The sequence below is a fragment of the Rhipicephalus microplus genome, chromosome 4, assembly GCF_043290135.1.
Source record: "Rhipicephalus microplus isolate Deutch F79 chromosome 4, USDA_Rmic, whole genome shotgun sequence".
NCBI lineage: Eukaryota > Metazoa > Arthropoda > Arachnida > Ixodida > Ixodidae > Rhipicephalus > Rhipicephalus microplus.
The window spans coordinates 64,255,898-64,271,785 of NC_134703.1; positions in this window are offsets into that span (position 1 = coordinate 64,255,898).

Genomic DNA, 15,888 nt, shown 5'->3' on the forward strand with positions numbered 1-15,888 from the left:
CATTCAGCTCAAGTTAGGAGTTTGGAAAGTTGTAGGCGCTGGAAACAGTCTATTCTGTTGGTTAAGCAGTGTGTGCCACGTAAGGGTCAGAATCAGCTACAAAACAAAGGCATCGCATGTTTCAGAAGAGAAAACGCGTGGAAGCTGCGGCAAGTGAATTGAAGGTTCTGGATGATTCGCTTGAAGTAAGTATTGAAGCAAGCAGAGCGGCCTAAGAAGATCATGTCAGAACGAGAGAAGGGGCAACGGTCTGTTGTATTGAGTCTCTTCCATTTATAGAATAAATAAACTTTTATTATATGTACACAAAATTTCGCTAAGACACCGACTTTGTGAACAGAAGAGAGCCGCATTCGGATGAGATAAAATATTACGAACGTGAAGGACGCTGACAAATAAAAGTAATCCTGAGTATAACTCGAGTGCTGCCCTTGATGGAGTAGCATGTTTACTTGACTGCACCAATACGTTTTAGTGTTACGAGATGGCCCTTCGGTTTATTTAGAAGTAAGAAGCAACGAACAGATAGCGCGAAATATGGACAGTTGATTTATGGCTTCTGGCATTTCGCCATTTTTTCCACTTGGTGCTGAAAAGGCTTCGAAGTTTAGAAGTAGGCTTCAGAAAAAGTGATGGTCGCTCCGAAGGTCTGGCGCCGTCGTAAATTCGAGCAAGTGACATACTTTGTGAACTATACAGTTGCCCAAAGGCATGAACAGCACAGTATATTTAGAAACGCGAGTCTTCAACACTGCCCAAAGAAGTTATAGCAGCCCTTCTTAGTATTCCGTTATTCTCAAACTAAGAGCATATAAAGCAATAGTGCGACCAAAATTAAAGTATGCCGACATTATCTGGAGATTTTGGCATCAATATTTGATAATCACAATTAGGAGTTCAAAACGAAGCTTTACGTTTTATTTATTCCGCCTGATCTCGACAATGAAGTGTAACACATTCACCTAATCGGGCAAGCCTACAAAAACTTGGGTGATGCAGGATAGTATCCAGATAAAAATTCATCTCTGAACATTACCATGGGGTCTTCAAGTTATCACATGAACGCTATCTTCAGGAACCTTCAAAACTTTTAGTAAAGACGAATCATGGTAAACCTTTCGGGCAGCGACTTAACCACACTAACGGCCACAAGCCCCATCTCTTCGCTTGCGCTATTTTTTACTGCAATGCATTATCTGCACAAGCAGTAAATGCTGCCTCGATGGCTTCAATCATGAAACATGTCGAATGTTTAACTTTTTTATAAAAGCGATGTACATCGAAAACACCTTCAGTTGTGTTTGATTCAAGTGACTTGTGTGTTTTGAAAAAAAAAACATTTATGAAATTCTGTTGTCCTTCATGAATAGATATGAACTAAATATTGATATTGTGATGTAACGGTGAAGTTAGTGTAGGCATTCATTAAGCACATCTACTATCTCTACACATGTTCATCATCATGAGTGGTCGTCATCTTCATCTGCTGTGGGGACTTGGCTTGCCTGAGTTCTGTGCCTTGGGTGTGGTCACTTCATCGTGCCTTCTGGGCCTAATAAAGGTTGCCTTCACCGTTACATCACAAGTGGTGGAGTGTGCTCTACGATCTTCCGTCCTCTCCCAGCCCGCTTTACCTCCTGGAGCTCCGCTCAGGTCATCGTTTGTGCCAGGTGTCCGGTAACATGCCTCAGGACGAGCCAACCGGCGCTTCTGCGTCCACTTCCACGGCCCCGGCTACCACGGCCTATCCATCGTGAATTATCACCGCGCACCAGCGTGAGCCGCCCACGTTCGCCGGACTTCGAGGTGAAGATGTGGAGGATTGGTTGGACCAGTTCAATCGAGCGAGTTCCACTAACAACTGGGATGATCCTACCAAGCTTCGCCGTGTTTCTTTCTATCTGACAGGCGTAGCGAAAACATGGTTTTCCAATCATGAAACGGACATTACGGACTGGACACGTTTCAAGCAACAGCTTCGCCAAATTTTCGGCACCCCGGTAGTTCGTTCAGCTGTCGCGAAGAAGACACTGGATGCTCGCAAGCAACAATGCGGTGAGTCTTACACATCGTACATAGAGGATGTCCTTGCTCTCTGTCACCGTTTCAGCCCGTCCATGTCTGAATCAGAGAGAGTTCGTCATCTATTGAAAGGGATCGGCACGGTCGCTTCCCCTCTTCTTTCCTCGATGCTTCGTTTTTCTCTGCGCCTGTCAAACCATGTTCATCTTCAAGTGAAGAATACGTGTCTCGTCTACTTCATTGCCGCCAGCTGGCTCGTGTCAACACTGAAGCCAAGCAACAGGATCGCAAGCTTGAATATGATGCCTCTCATCGTGCAGTGTCCTTCAGCCCTGGCGACGAAGTCCTCCTTCTTACACCCATTCGCACATCCGGCCTGTGCGAGAAGTTTCAATTACGTTTTATTGGCCCCTACACTGTCTTGGAGCAAACGTCTCCTGTGAATTATCGCGTGGTACCCGTTCTTCTTCCGACGGACCGCCGCTACAGGGCAGCAGAAATAGTCCACGTATCCCGTATGAAGCCTTTCATACGGCGTTCCTCTTCACTTTAAACTGTGGCAAAGAACTGCGGTGAAGATTACTGCTTTCACGTGGGGGGGGGGGGGAGTTAGTGTAGGCATTCATTAAGCACATCTACTATCTCTACACATGTTCATCATCATGAGTGGTCGTCATCTTCATCTGCTGTGGGGACTTGGCTTGCCTGAGTTCTGTGCCTTGGGTGTGGTCGCTTCATCGCGCATTCTGGGCCTAATAAAGGTTGCCTTCACCGTTACATCACAATATTACTTTACAGTTGTGTACCTATCATTTGTACCATATTTTAATTATGCCAAGCTATTCAGTGTTTACCTACGCATGGTCTTATTGTATTCTCGTGTTGCACGGCTCCATGGGCCCAGGAAGGCCTGCAGTATCTGTAAATAAATAAAAATAAAAAAAAATTGGCAGATCCCACTTATAGTGGGAATCGATGATATGCGAAGCACGTATAAGGAAGGTTTATATGTCAGTTTCAAATCAGAACAACGTTACGAGGCGGAGGTAAATTATGCCTTACATATATAGCTTCCATGTCATAATTATTATGTTTGGACATGTCATGTACCTTCATCATCTATTCACGCCACCTGATAACGAATTTGGTATATGTGGAGCTAGCGAAACGGCTGCGAGCGTGCTATGAGCGTAGCATGTAGTCTTGTTTTACATGACACGCATAATATGATTATCATTTTCGGACGTGTCATTTAACTTCGCCGTCTATCGACGTCATGCAATACTAATTTGGTGTATGTGAAGCTATAGAAACGATTGCGAGTGCATCATGAGCGTGGCATGTGGTCGTGCTGTTACATGACACGCATCTCATGATTATCATGTTTGCACCAGTCACATACCTTCGTCGTCCATTCACGTTCCGTAATACCAAACTTGGAATATGTGAAGCTAGCGAAACGGTGGAGAGAGCATCATGAAGGACCCAATATACTGCGACATAAAGTTGACGAGCGCACGCTGGGCGCAGCGACACTACGCTAGCAAAACGCGAACACTTTATAGTCTGACGCCAGACGCGACCAGCGTCTGTCGGGGCAGCCCGGCGGCAACTGGTGCGAAATGCAACATGCTGCACTTCGCACCAGTTGCATTTCAACTTGCTGCACTTTTTGGTAACGTGGTTGGTGCGCGTCGGCCTAGCTTCGTGACGGAGGGACGCCGGGCATGCTGAAACGAGCATGCGTCAAAGCTACGCAGGGCGGCGCGTGGCTGCGAGGATATACTAGGCAGATCGGCGCCTGGCGTGGCATCGCCGGCATGACGCGACAAAACGAACGCCGGAGCACACGCGCACCGGGTCACGTCTAAGTGTATTGGCGCCTTGAGTAAGGCATGTAGTCGTGCTCTTACATGACACGCATCTCATAATTATTATGTTTGCACCAGTCACATACCTTCGTCATCCATTCACGTGGCGTAATACCAAACTTGGCATATATGAATCTAGCGAAACGGTCCCGAGCGCATCATGAGTGCGGCATGTAGTCATGTTGTTACATGACACGAATGTCATGATTATCATGTTTGAACATGTCATTTACATATGTTCGCGTCACGTACTACTGAATTTGGTACATGTGAAGCTAGCAAAACGGCTGCGTGGGCATCATGCGTGTGGCTTGTAGTCATAATGTCACATGACACGCATGTAATGATTACCTTGTTTGCACCAGTCACATACCTTCGGCATCCATTCACATCACGTAACACCGAATTTGGTATATGTGAAGCTAGCGAGATGGCTGCGAGCGCATCATGAGCGTGGCATGTAGTTATGACTCATGACTTACATGACATGCGTATCATGATTTCCACGTTAGGGTGTGTCGCTTGTGTTCGCCATGCAATCATGTCATACCATACCAGTTTTGCAACATGTCATGTGAACGAGACCACGGCAAGAGCAGCAAGACCTTGAAATGTAAATCATGACATTAATGACATACATGTCATGCTTTTCATGTTATGACTAGTCAAAGATGCTCGTAATACAGTCATGTTATGCCCAACCAAGTTTGGTATTGATATCATTATCCAAACGGCCAGGAGAGCTAAAAATCATAGGCGGTTAGATAGATAGATAGATAGATAGATAGACAGATAGATAGATAGATAGATAGATAGATAGATAGGTAGATGGATAGGTAGATAAATAGGTAGATGGATAGATAGATGGATAGATAGATGGATAGATAGATAGGTAGATAGATAGATAGATAGATAGTTCGATAGATAGATAGATAGATAGATAGATAGATAGATAGCCCCGCCGCGGTGGTCTAGTGGCTAAGGTACTCGGCTGCTGACCCGCAGGTCGCGGGTTCGATTCCCGGCTGCGGCGGCTGCATTTCCGATGGAGGCGGAAATGTTGTAGGCCCGTGTACTCAGATTTGGGTGCACGTTAAAGAACCCCAGGTGGTCAAAATTTCCGGAGCCCTCCACTACGGCGTCTCTCATAATCAAATGGTGGTTTTGGGACGTTAAACCCCACAAATCATTAGATAGATAGATAGATAGATAGATAGATAGACGGACGGACGGACGGACGGACGGACGGACAGGCAGACGGACAGGCAGACAGACAGACACATTGATAGATACGCTCAAAATCAAAGTTCACTAAGATGCGCTCAAAGTTCGATAAGAAATGCTTCGCATTTAATAAATGTAACACTTCTTGGACGAGGGTAATTGAGACGCCTGTGATCCTCTTTTAGCCTAGAGCGCCCGAGTTGACGGAATCGCTAAAGCGTAGCGACTTTGAGTTATGGCCTTTGTCCCGATTTTCGCTCCGCTGCACTTATACTTGCTTCTACCAGTGTCAGTGCCATTGCTTTTGCTGCTCGCTTTTGTGCCCTCATGTCGGTTGCTCTGAACAGCACCAATTTTTATATTTGAGTTATGTTATTCAGTATAGGTGGTGGAGCTCTTATTTTTGTTGCGTACTTAGTTCGCTTTTCCTGGCTGCTTCCTTTAAGATATTTGCTGGTGCGTTTTCCGCGACACGCCATTTGTGTTAGACGAATGTAGGGGACAGATTCAATCTTTTTTCTTTGTGTCTTTATGTACAGAGTGTAAAGGTGGTATAATAATCATACTATGACGATTTCGTTTCAAAGATACAAGCACGTATTGCGTATATGTAAGACTATGAAATCAGAAGTGCAAACTTATTACAAGATAGCTATAAAACTGGGCACTTACAAGTCATACACGCATTTTTATTGCGATAGAGATCATTTTTGTGTTTTTATATTGTGATTGTAAAAAGAGTCTCAACACTGAGTGATACCGAATGGCCGTAACGTCAAGGGTTTTGTAATGGCCGCAGAAGAGTGAAATGCGGGAGAATAAAGCATTAAAATTGGCGAGAAATAAATTGAGAAATACTGAGAGAAAAGCGGGAAGGTTAATTAAGGTTTGACTTGGCTGGCTACCCTGCATTTGCGATGGATTAAAAGGAGTATATTTGAAGGGAAAGCATGTGAAGAAAGAGTATTAGGAAAGATATGGATGAAAAGCTAGCTCGAAACTACGCAACGCAGCCTCGGGCTGTTCGTTCACAAGGGTTCGGGAAGTCCGATGGTTCTCAAGCAGCACAAAACAGCTTTCTTGGTCTTGCGCGTATGCGAGACTGTGGGCCCTGGAGTCGGTTAGGTAGTCGAAGGGGTTATAATGGTAGCTCGTCTGTTAGTCGTCGTCGTCATCATCATCAACAGCATCAGCCTGACTACGCCACCTGCAAGGCAAATGCCTATCTTATAATCCGCCAACAAACCAGGTCTTGCGCTTTCTGCTACCGAGTTGTGCGAACTGTTTAATCTCATCAGCCCACCTAACTTTCCATCACTCCATCATGCATTTGCCTTTCCTGGGAATCCAGTCAGTTACCTGTTACCTTTATTGACCAGTGGTTGTCCTACCTACATGTTACGTACCCTGCTCATGTCCATTTATTCTTCTTCATATCAACTATAATATCATTAACCCTGTTTTGTTCTCTGATTAACTCTGCTCTCTATACCGATTAAGGTTGCACCTATAATTTTTTTTCCCTCGTTCACGGCGTATTCCTCGATTCTAGAGGAACTCTTTTTGTAAGCCTCCACATTTTTGCTCCGTAGGTAAATACCGGCAAAATGCACCTTTTATGTGCCTTCCTCTTGAGGGTTAGTGGTAGATAACCATTCATGAATACCATTCATGAGCGTCTGTTCATAGAGTATTTTAAACGATGCTGCTTGTTCAGCCGAGAACACATTCGATTGGTCATTTCGCACCCGATGACTCTTCCTATAAAATCGTCCTACACTCTATATGCGTAGATCGCAAAAGCAAAAACTTAAGTGCGCAGTTTTTATAGCAGATACTTCATGATTCAGACGTGACACTCCAACCCTATAAACATCTGGCATTTCTTTTATGCACCATTTAGGTGCCTCTATTAGTGAGAAATAAGTGATCAGTTAAGGATGAACAATTTTGAATACAATTCCCCATTAACGTTAAGCGTTTAAGCAACAAGACACAAATTCACACTAAATTTCTTACAGTAATAACATTGTCCATACGCCACAGGCATCATATTCAAGCCAACAGCGTTGTCGGACTTATAATTCAACAAGGTCGCTGGGCAATGGCATTTATCACTTCAGAAAAGAAGCTTTATGAAGGAGATTCAGGTGGTTCCTTTCTTAGTAATGTTTTAATCGTGATGGAAGCCATTGTCTTGTTACGATAGTCCACATCAATGTGTAGGACGCGGACATAATTTTCGTTCCACTATGTTGCACCAGACAATAAAGGAACCACATCTCTTTTGCAAAGCTTTTTTTCTTAAGTGAGATTTGCGATTCACTACCGACATTGATGAATAATTTGTAAAACAACGCAGTTAGCCTGAACAGTGTTCTACTCACGTGACCGTTGAACTCTGAGAATGAAGATATTGTGTCATTTGGTTTCTATCTGACCATGTCCTCGTGCTTGCATAACAGCTTTTTAACTGGGTAACTGCCGAAGTGGGTATATGGTTACTTATCACAAGTGCAAAACAATCACTAAAATGAAATTTCAAATTATTTTTTAAAGATGAAACGGTTTCTGTTTTCATCGCCTAGTTTATCTTTACCTTTTTGATTCTCCCACATTAAAACGTGTAGATTTTGTAGTAATATTGTTAAAATGTACTTGTATAGAAGCACTGCCACGTTCATGCAGTGAGTCACCTTGTCCAGTGAGTCATCTTGTCCAGTGTTGTCTCGACAAATGCAAAAAATAAATTTCAAAGTCCTAACAGGAAAAAAAAAACCCTATAGCATTTTGCTTGGCGATGAAGTGTACTGCCGCAGGGCAACGCCAGGTCTCGCAACCCATTTTCAAATAACCCTAATGTTCGTGAAACGTCGTGTGGTTGCAGAGCTGACTATCCAGTTTTACGAACCCTACCCATGTAAAGCTTTAACGGTACAGCCGTCACGTCGGGTTAATGTCCGTAGTAGGTGAGTGTCATCCGCTAACACTGATTTTTGCAGCAGTGTTCAAGGCTACCATTTTCGGGAGCATCAGTGAAACAATTCACCTTACCGCTTCTGGTGTTGCTAATATCCTTGTTTTTATTGGCATCGCTAGGCAACTGTAAACAACTGATTATATGAAACATGTGCGACTGCTTGATGTGTGTCTGTTCGTGAATTTGTACATATACCTCTAGCGCCACTTCTTAACGTTTTGCTGAAGTAAAATAGAACACAGACACTTTCCATCTTCCTGCTTCACGTAATATTGATCCTGAAAGTACGTTGTATCTGCTGATTTTTTTTTGCTTTATTTGAACAAAAATTTATGATTCACCTTTTTCTGGTATTATTATCATCCATCGCAAGCCAAGCATTCCAAAATAAAGAATTAACCATCTGCTTATGGCATTCTCATTATTTCCACGTCCTCTATATTGTAAACAGAATACGTCTGTGCTCTCACATCAAAATTTGTATTCCTGTGCTAAATGAATATATATCTATCGTAATAGTAAGTGTTGCTAGAAAGATGGTGTTCCCATTCCAAAAAGCAAAATGCTTTAATGAAAAATTTTAAAAATTGCAAACCCGCAACAGTACCTTCGCTACATCATCGACATGAGCACTCGTGCAAACTGTACGAATGAAGGTGACGAAAGTGTCCTTTGAAACACAGCGTTGCTGGTCATTGACTGACTGTCAACAAATACTGGGACTGTCGACAAATAATATCAGCGCTATTAAAAGTTTTCCCGTTGTTCTTACTGGTTACATATTCATCAATGTAAGCAGCACGTTCGTTACGATGAACTTCTTTGATGCCTAACCGCAGCGTCATTTCCAATATTATCTCACAAATTTTCGTATAATAATGCTACCATATTGAGCAAGCATTCACACATACGAATTTTGAAGGTAGTCATTAGCTGCACTTCATTACAAATTTCAATGGGCACATTGCCACGCGGGCTCAGCGGCGAAAAATGCTGATATCATAGTGACAAACCTCATTACCGTGAAGTCAATATGCGCGCTTTCATACGCTTGCTATATTAAGAGAACACGTGTGCACACATATGCTAATTGTTCCTTGTGGAGACATGCATTGCTCTTGCGTCCTGACTGGTCGTCTCATTTTTGTACATAGATGTAATGAAATCTCAGATCAATTTTGAACGTGCCTTTGTACTCTAATGAGCATACAAAAGCGCATTTTATTGTAACGAGCCTCTTACGGGAAGGGCATTCACCCGAGTCGCACTCTGAAATCACGAATGGTTGCAACGCCCATCCCCAGGCCTCTTAGTCAGCGTCGTACACGCGGGGAGCCAACCAGAATGAACGAGGGATGCTATATGTGAGTTGCGAGTCTGCACACAATAGGCCTTAGGTGTTTAGTTTGAGGCGAGCCTCCGAAGTACGCCGGTACCCAAGGTTAAAAGGGGTTTTTAAATATTTATGCTTCATTGCACGAACGAACACTGACTTGCGACAGGAAAAGCCTTTCTCCGTTATCGATCGGTACGTCTTCTCTAATGAAGGCCGTGAACCGCTCGGCTACGCGTGGGTGAGCTGACCGTCATGGCCCTTAGACAGCGACTTCCTTATGCGGAAACCATTGTTCGCCTTTAATAGGTATTCCTTTGTCCAGCTTAGCTTCCTTTCGTTTGTGTTCCTCGTGGCTCTAATTTGGGGACTTTCGTTCTGCGCCATAGTATTGTGATTATTCAAGTTCATCTTACTTTTTATCATTTTTGTGGTTAACATAAAGCAACACGTGATACTTCCCATGCATTCCCTGGCTTCGAATTGACTGTTTACTTCATGAAACGGAATCATGATTTAACCCTCTGCTGCCCAAAACTTTGTTTCAATGAACAACCCCAAGAAAACTCTGGTATGCATAAGAAAACGATAAATTATGCCAGTATCGTTTTTAGAAAAACACTATGTATATCTTTAGGCTAGTACTGAGTAGTTGCTCCTGAGCGACATTGGGCACCTATGGTACTAATTCTCATGTAATGCCTTCCAGCAGTAGCGGCCTGGAATAAGGTGTAGATGCACGTTGTACCATCCAAGATTGAGATTTAAATGTACACATTTTAGAGTTTTGGTTTACACCTGCCCTGGGGGACGGGGCTTGAATCGGGTAGCCTTGAAAAAAAAACATTACAAAGCTAGAAAATCGAAAATATATGGTCGTTTTATATGATGAAAACGATCTTTTTAGATTTAATATCATCTAAATAAAAAGGCCACCGAACCATGCAGACATTTTTGAAAAAATAGTTTCTTCCGTTTGCTATGCTGGACTGATCGGCACGCTTGTTCTGGGCGTGACGCAGACGAGGAAGAAAAGGAGAAAAAGGAGCGCTTACCGGTTTTAACGATGGTACATTTCTCTCAATCCTACCCTTAAAAGGTGTAATTTAATAGCTCCGCACACTGTAAATTATTCCAATCGCGTCTTCCCAATTTTGCTTGTACTTTCATATATGGCGATTGTTGCTCGTGAGCAACAACCCATTTTCTATAAAGGTTTCTGTGATGTAACATGCGAACAAAGTAATCAGCCGGCTCACAAATGTTCTACAACGCCTTCTGAGTCACTTTAAGTATAACATGTGTCACAGTGGCATCCTGCTGCACTGTAGTCGAATAAATTTCCTTTCTTGTGTGGTCCTTTTTTTATCCCCTTTCAGACGCTGAAACACTATGCAAAAACTGTATGCATTTTATTTTACGCATTTTTAAAGCTCGGAACCCTCGCTAGTCTTTTTCTCTTCCACATATAGCACCAGAAGGGTAACGCAGCAGGGTCTGTTTGCTGAAAAAAATATATATTTTTGGTTGTTGCCGTAGAGCAACAGCGGGCATCAAAGGGTTAAGATCGCTGATATTGCAACGCACAAGCTACATTATCGTTACAACGAAGCTGTATCGCACTGTGCGTAGTCATGCGCTTGGTAGTACCAGCAGTATTAGAATGAGTAGAATTAGTAGTAGTCGTAGTAGTAGCACCAGTAGAACTAGTAGTAGCCTTAGTTGCAGTATTGTAATAGTAATATTAGTGTAGTAGTAACAGAAGTATAGTAGTAATCGTAGAAATGGAGGCAGCAATAATCGTAAGGCACGTAGCCACAGGGGGAGTGAGAAAATGTACTGAGTAAAATGGGATGATGATGGTGCTCCGAATATTTATGTTGCTTGCACACTTAACATCTTCGCAGACGGATGGTTTCCTAAGCATGGACCTAGCTGCATTTTTTTTTCTGGTTTATATTTCTCAAAAATCATATTGTAGCCATACGCTTTACTCTATGCACCTACTTCGTCATCTTCTACTTTCATTTCCTATTGTCAGTTCCACTCAGCATGATAGCTTTGTTACAACACACTGTGAAACCGTTGGCCTAAGAACATCGTATTTTAACAATATAGATATTGTTACGGTGCAACTACCATGGCGGTGGTTGCCGAAGATGAAGACGACGAGTAAACGTAGAACTTGCGCATGGTACTCATTGGCCATATCATCTGGCTGACAATCAGCTCTTTGAATAAACCTAGATCGTACCTCCGTCACATTATTTTGAACAATACTAATCAACGGCGCAGCCCTGCTCATTCATCTACTGTCATGTTTTTTTGTTTTTTAAGACGATAGTCTTTTTTTGGGGGAGACCTTCGATGCATATGTTTTGGTCTGTGTGTCTGCACAATTGTTTGTTTGTCCGCCCTTAACAGTACCCTAAACGGCAACAAAGTGGCCAAACAATATTGCAAACGACTGACCTCATCCGCAGCGCCCACCCACCAATATTGCTCAAGAATCAGCGTTCATACTTGTGCAATCGTCAATTAAAAAGCAATCATTGTGCATATCTGAGGCACCATAACAACACGTCAATATTTTGTATGTGTGTCTCTTACTTGAAAAGGCATACATAAGTAATTCTAAGGGTCGTAGTGTTTATCACGTTGCGCTGACCATGCAACAATTGCATGAAAATGCAACTGTTTCCAACGCTTTGCTAAGACGACACAGTGGTGGCACCTATCCGTCGCCTTGCGTTCTACACCTTATCACCCCCGAGACGGACGCGCAGGGTGCGCGCACTTCGTTTTCCAAGATAACTGCCGGATAGCGCTCATGTCTCACGTGTGACGTGACTTGATGCGCTCGTTCGCCTCCGCCGCACGCTCGAGGCACTCTAACGAAGCACCTCCAGAATACCGTTCACCAATTTTCTTGCGCAGAACAACAAATGCACGTTTTGTTCACTCTCTCCACACGCAAGAGTATCTTCTTTTGACGATATTTGCAGTGTAACATGCAGATACGGAGCCATTTTTTTATTCACGTTCTTTCTACAAATAAAACGCTTGGCAGAACTCCCTTCAAAGTGTGCGCGATGCTCGTAACGTTTTGTGCACGGAGGGCTGAGAGGCGCACCGCTAACTCTACAGAGACGGGAATTTATTGAGTGTCCCAATGCTAAAGTTCACAAAACGTCAGTCTTGCGTGCCAACCTAATGAAATTTACGCAGAAGCGCACTGCTTCTGCCGAGTCAGCAATCGTATCACGCGTTTCTTCCAATGGTGTCGCATAGCTGGCACACACCCCACTATACTACTCTACTTACTTTGATCGAAGGCAGTTGCCCCGCCATGGTGGTCTAGTGGCTAAGGTACTCGCTGCTGAGCCGCAGGTCGCGGGTTTGAATTCCGGCTGTGGCTGCTGCATTGCCGATAGAGGCGGAAGTGTTGAAGGCCCGTGTGCTCAGATTTGGAGGAGGAGGAAGCAACCAAAAAGGGAGAAGGCAGGGAGGTTAACCAGAAAGACATCCGGTTGGCTACCCTACACTGGGGGATAAAGGAAGGGGACAAGAAAGACGAGAAAGAGGGAAGAGAAGGAAAAAAAGGGGTGAGGGAGAGACTGACAGTAATTTCACTGCAGCGTGTAGAACTCTACCGCATGTCAGAGGCGTTCACACAAGCCTGTCTTTCTCAGGAAACGCAGCAGGGCTTTCACTGCCTTGTGGGCTGTCGAGGCATGTGTACGTTGCTGTAATAGCACCTGCACAGAAAGAGGCCGATCATCCAGTCGCCGCATTGCGTTGGCAAGTACTTGTCTCTCTGAGGCAAATCGAGGACAATGACACAGCAGGTGTTCGATATTTTCGTCGGTGCCGCAAACATCGCACGCCGCACTGTCAGTAATTCTGATTAACGTGGTATAAGCTTTCGTGAAAGTAACTCCCAGCCAAAGGCGATAGAGAAGCGAAGCTTCACGTCGATGTAGGCCAGGTGGAGGCCGGAGTTGTAGTGAAGGGTCGAGCTCGTGCAGTCGTGTACGTCGTATGCTTGGTGTGTTCCACTCAGTCAGTGTGAGACTGCGGGCCAGTTGACGAATCTGCCTCGCCGCATCCGCTCTTGAAAGCGGTATCGGAACGCTGTTCGCTTCTTTATGTGACGTGCGAGCAGCATGATCTGCAGAATCATTGCCGCCTATACCACTATGCCCAGGTAACCACTGAAAGACGATGTCATGGCCTTTTTGTATTAACAGGTGGTGAAGTTTCACGGTTTGGTAAGTCAACTGGTCGTGGCATCCGCGTCGGAGAACTGATATCAGGCACTGTAACGCTGGTTTTGAGTCAGAAAACACAGCCCATTTACCTGGTCTTTCTTCTGAATTGATGTGTTCCAATGCATTGCGCAGAGCCTCGAGTTCTGCCGTCGTTGAACTTGTCAAATGTGAAGTCTTAAAACACCGAGTTATCCCTCGTGATGGTATAACCACTGCTCCACCTGAACTAGACGGCGTAGTAGAGCCATCCGTGTAAATGTGCACGTGGTTACTGTAGTTTTCTTCCAGTAGGAATAGACTCAGTTGTTTCAGGGCATGTGTCGGTAAGTCCGATTTTCTCCTCATTCCTGGAATCATTAAGTGAACTCGCGGCTGGCTCAAGCTCCAAAGAGGAAGCAGTGGCTTTGATGCAGGTGCGTATGTCTCAGCAAACGATGAACGATGCTTGGGGACAATAGTGCCGTATGTCGTGCGGGGCCTTTCAGCAGCTAGGCTCGCCAGGTGGTGAGAAGGGGTCCTGGCATAATGCCTGAGGTGCATGCGCATTGTCTCGGTAATAATATGCGTATTTATCGAGTGATCTTGAGCGATGGCAATGGTTTCAGCCGTTGAAGCACTGCGGGGTATTCCAAGGCATATCTTAAGTGCTTGGGCTTGAATGCTCTGAATTGCGCGCAGGTTGATCTTGCCGGTGTTAGACATTGCAGGTAAGCTGTACCGTAAGAATCCGATAAACAGCACTCTGTACAGTTGTAGCATGGATGGTATGGGCACTCCCCAATTTTTTCCTGCAAGGAATTTGAGCATGTGGCATGTTGCAATCAGCCGCTTCTTCACATAGTTCACGTGTGGAGTCCACGACAGGTTTCTATCTATTATGACTCCCAAGAACCTGTGGCTTCTGCTGAACGATATGTATTCTTCATTAATCGATATACTGTAAGCAGACATTGGTTTCCGCGTGAACGCTACCACTGCACATTTTCCGCAGGACACCTCGAGGCCTTGTTTACGAAGATAGCATGACGTCGTTGTAGCAGCCTTCTGAAGGCGGGCGCGAAGCTGAGGCCTTGTCACACCGGATGTCCAAATGCAGATATCATCAGCATAGACAGAAAGTTCTACAGTGCTAGGTAGCTGCTCGACTAGACCAATGAGAGTTAGGTTGAAAAGGGTAGGGCTTAGCACTCCTCCCTGAGGAACTCCTCGGCTGCTGTAATAATCAGGTGTTGGGCCATTCGCTGTCATCACGTAAAATGATCTCAGCTGTAAGTAGCTGTACACCCACATATATATCTTGCCACCAAGACCTACTGTTTCCAAAGCACTAAGAATGGCTTCATGGGTGACATTGTCGTAAGCCCCCTTAACGTCTAGAAACAGGGCGGCGCACAGTCTCTTACAGGCTTTCTGGTGTTGAACATATGTCACCAGATCAACAACGTTGTCGATTGACGCATGGCCGCGCCTGAATCCGGTAATGGATACTGGATAGATTTCGTAGTGCTCTAAATACCACTCCATTCGTGTTAGAATCATTCGTTCCATCGTTTTTCCCACACAACTGGCAAGTGCGATAGGACGGTATGAGGCAATATCCAAAGGAGATTTACCAGCCTTTAGAAGTGGAATGAGGCGACTTGACTTCCATGCCTCGGGAACAGTACCAGTCTGCCAGGAGTCGTTGTATAGGCGTAAGAGTGCCTTCCGAGCTTCGTCTCCAAGATTACAAAGGGCACGATAGGTAATGCCGTCAGGACCGGGTGCTGAAGAACGTCTGCACAGAGCCAGTGTCGCCTCTAGCTCATCCATAGAAAACTGGCATTCCATACGGGGATCACGTGAGGGCGGTGGGTTGTCAAAAGTTCCCGTTCTTGATACTGTGAAATTGGAATCATCGGCAATTCTTCTACAGAAAGATTCTGCGACGTCAATCTCTCTGCATCGAAGGTGAAGTGCCAGAGATGTAAACGGGTGTCGCTGACCCAAGGTTGTGCTAAGACCCCGGACAGTTCGCCATATCAGTGATAGGGGAAATTTTGGGTGCACGGTAAATAACCGCAGCTGGTGGAAACTTCCGGAGCCCTCCACTACAGCGTCTCTCATAATCATATGGTGGTTTAGGGACGTTAAACCCCACAAATCAATCGACCGAAGGCAGTTCGAAATAAAACTGTTACGCACTTT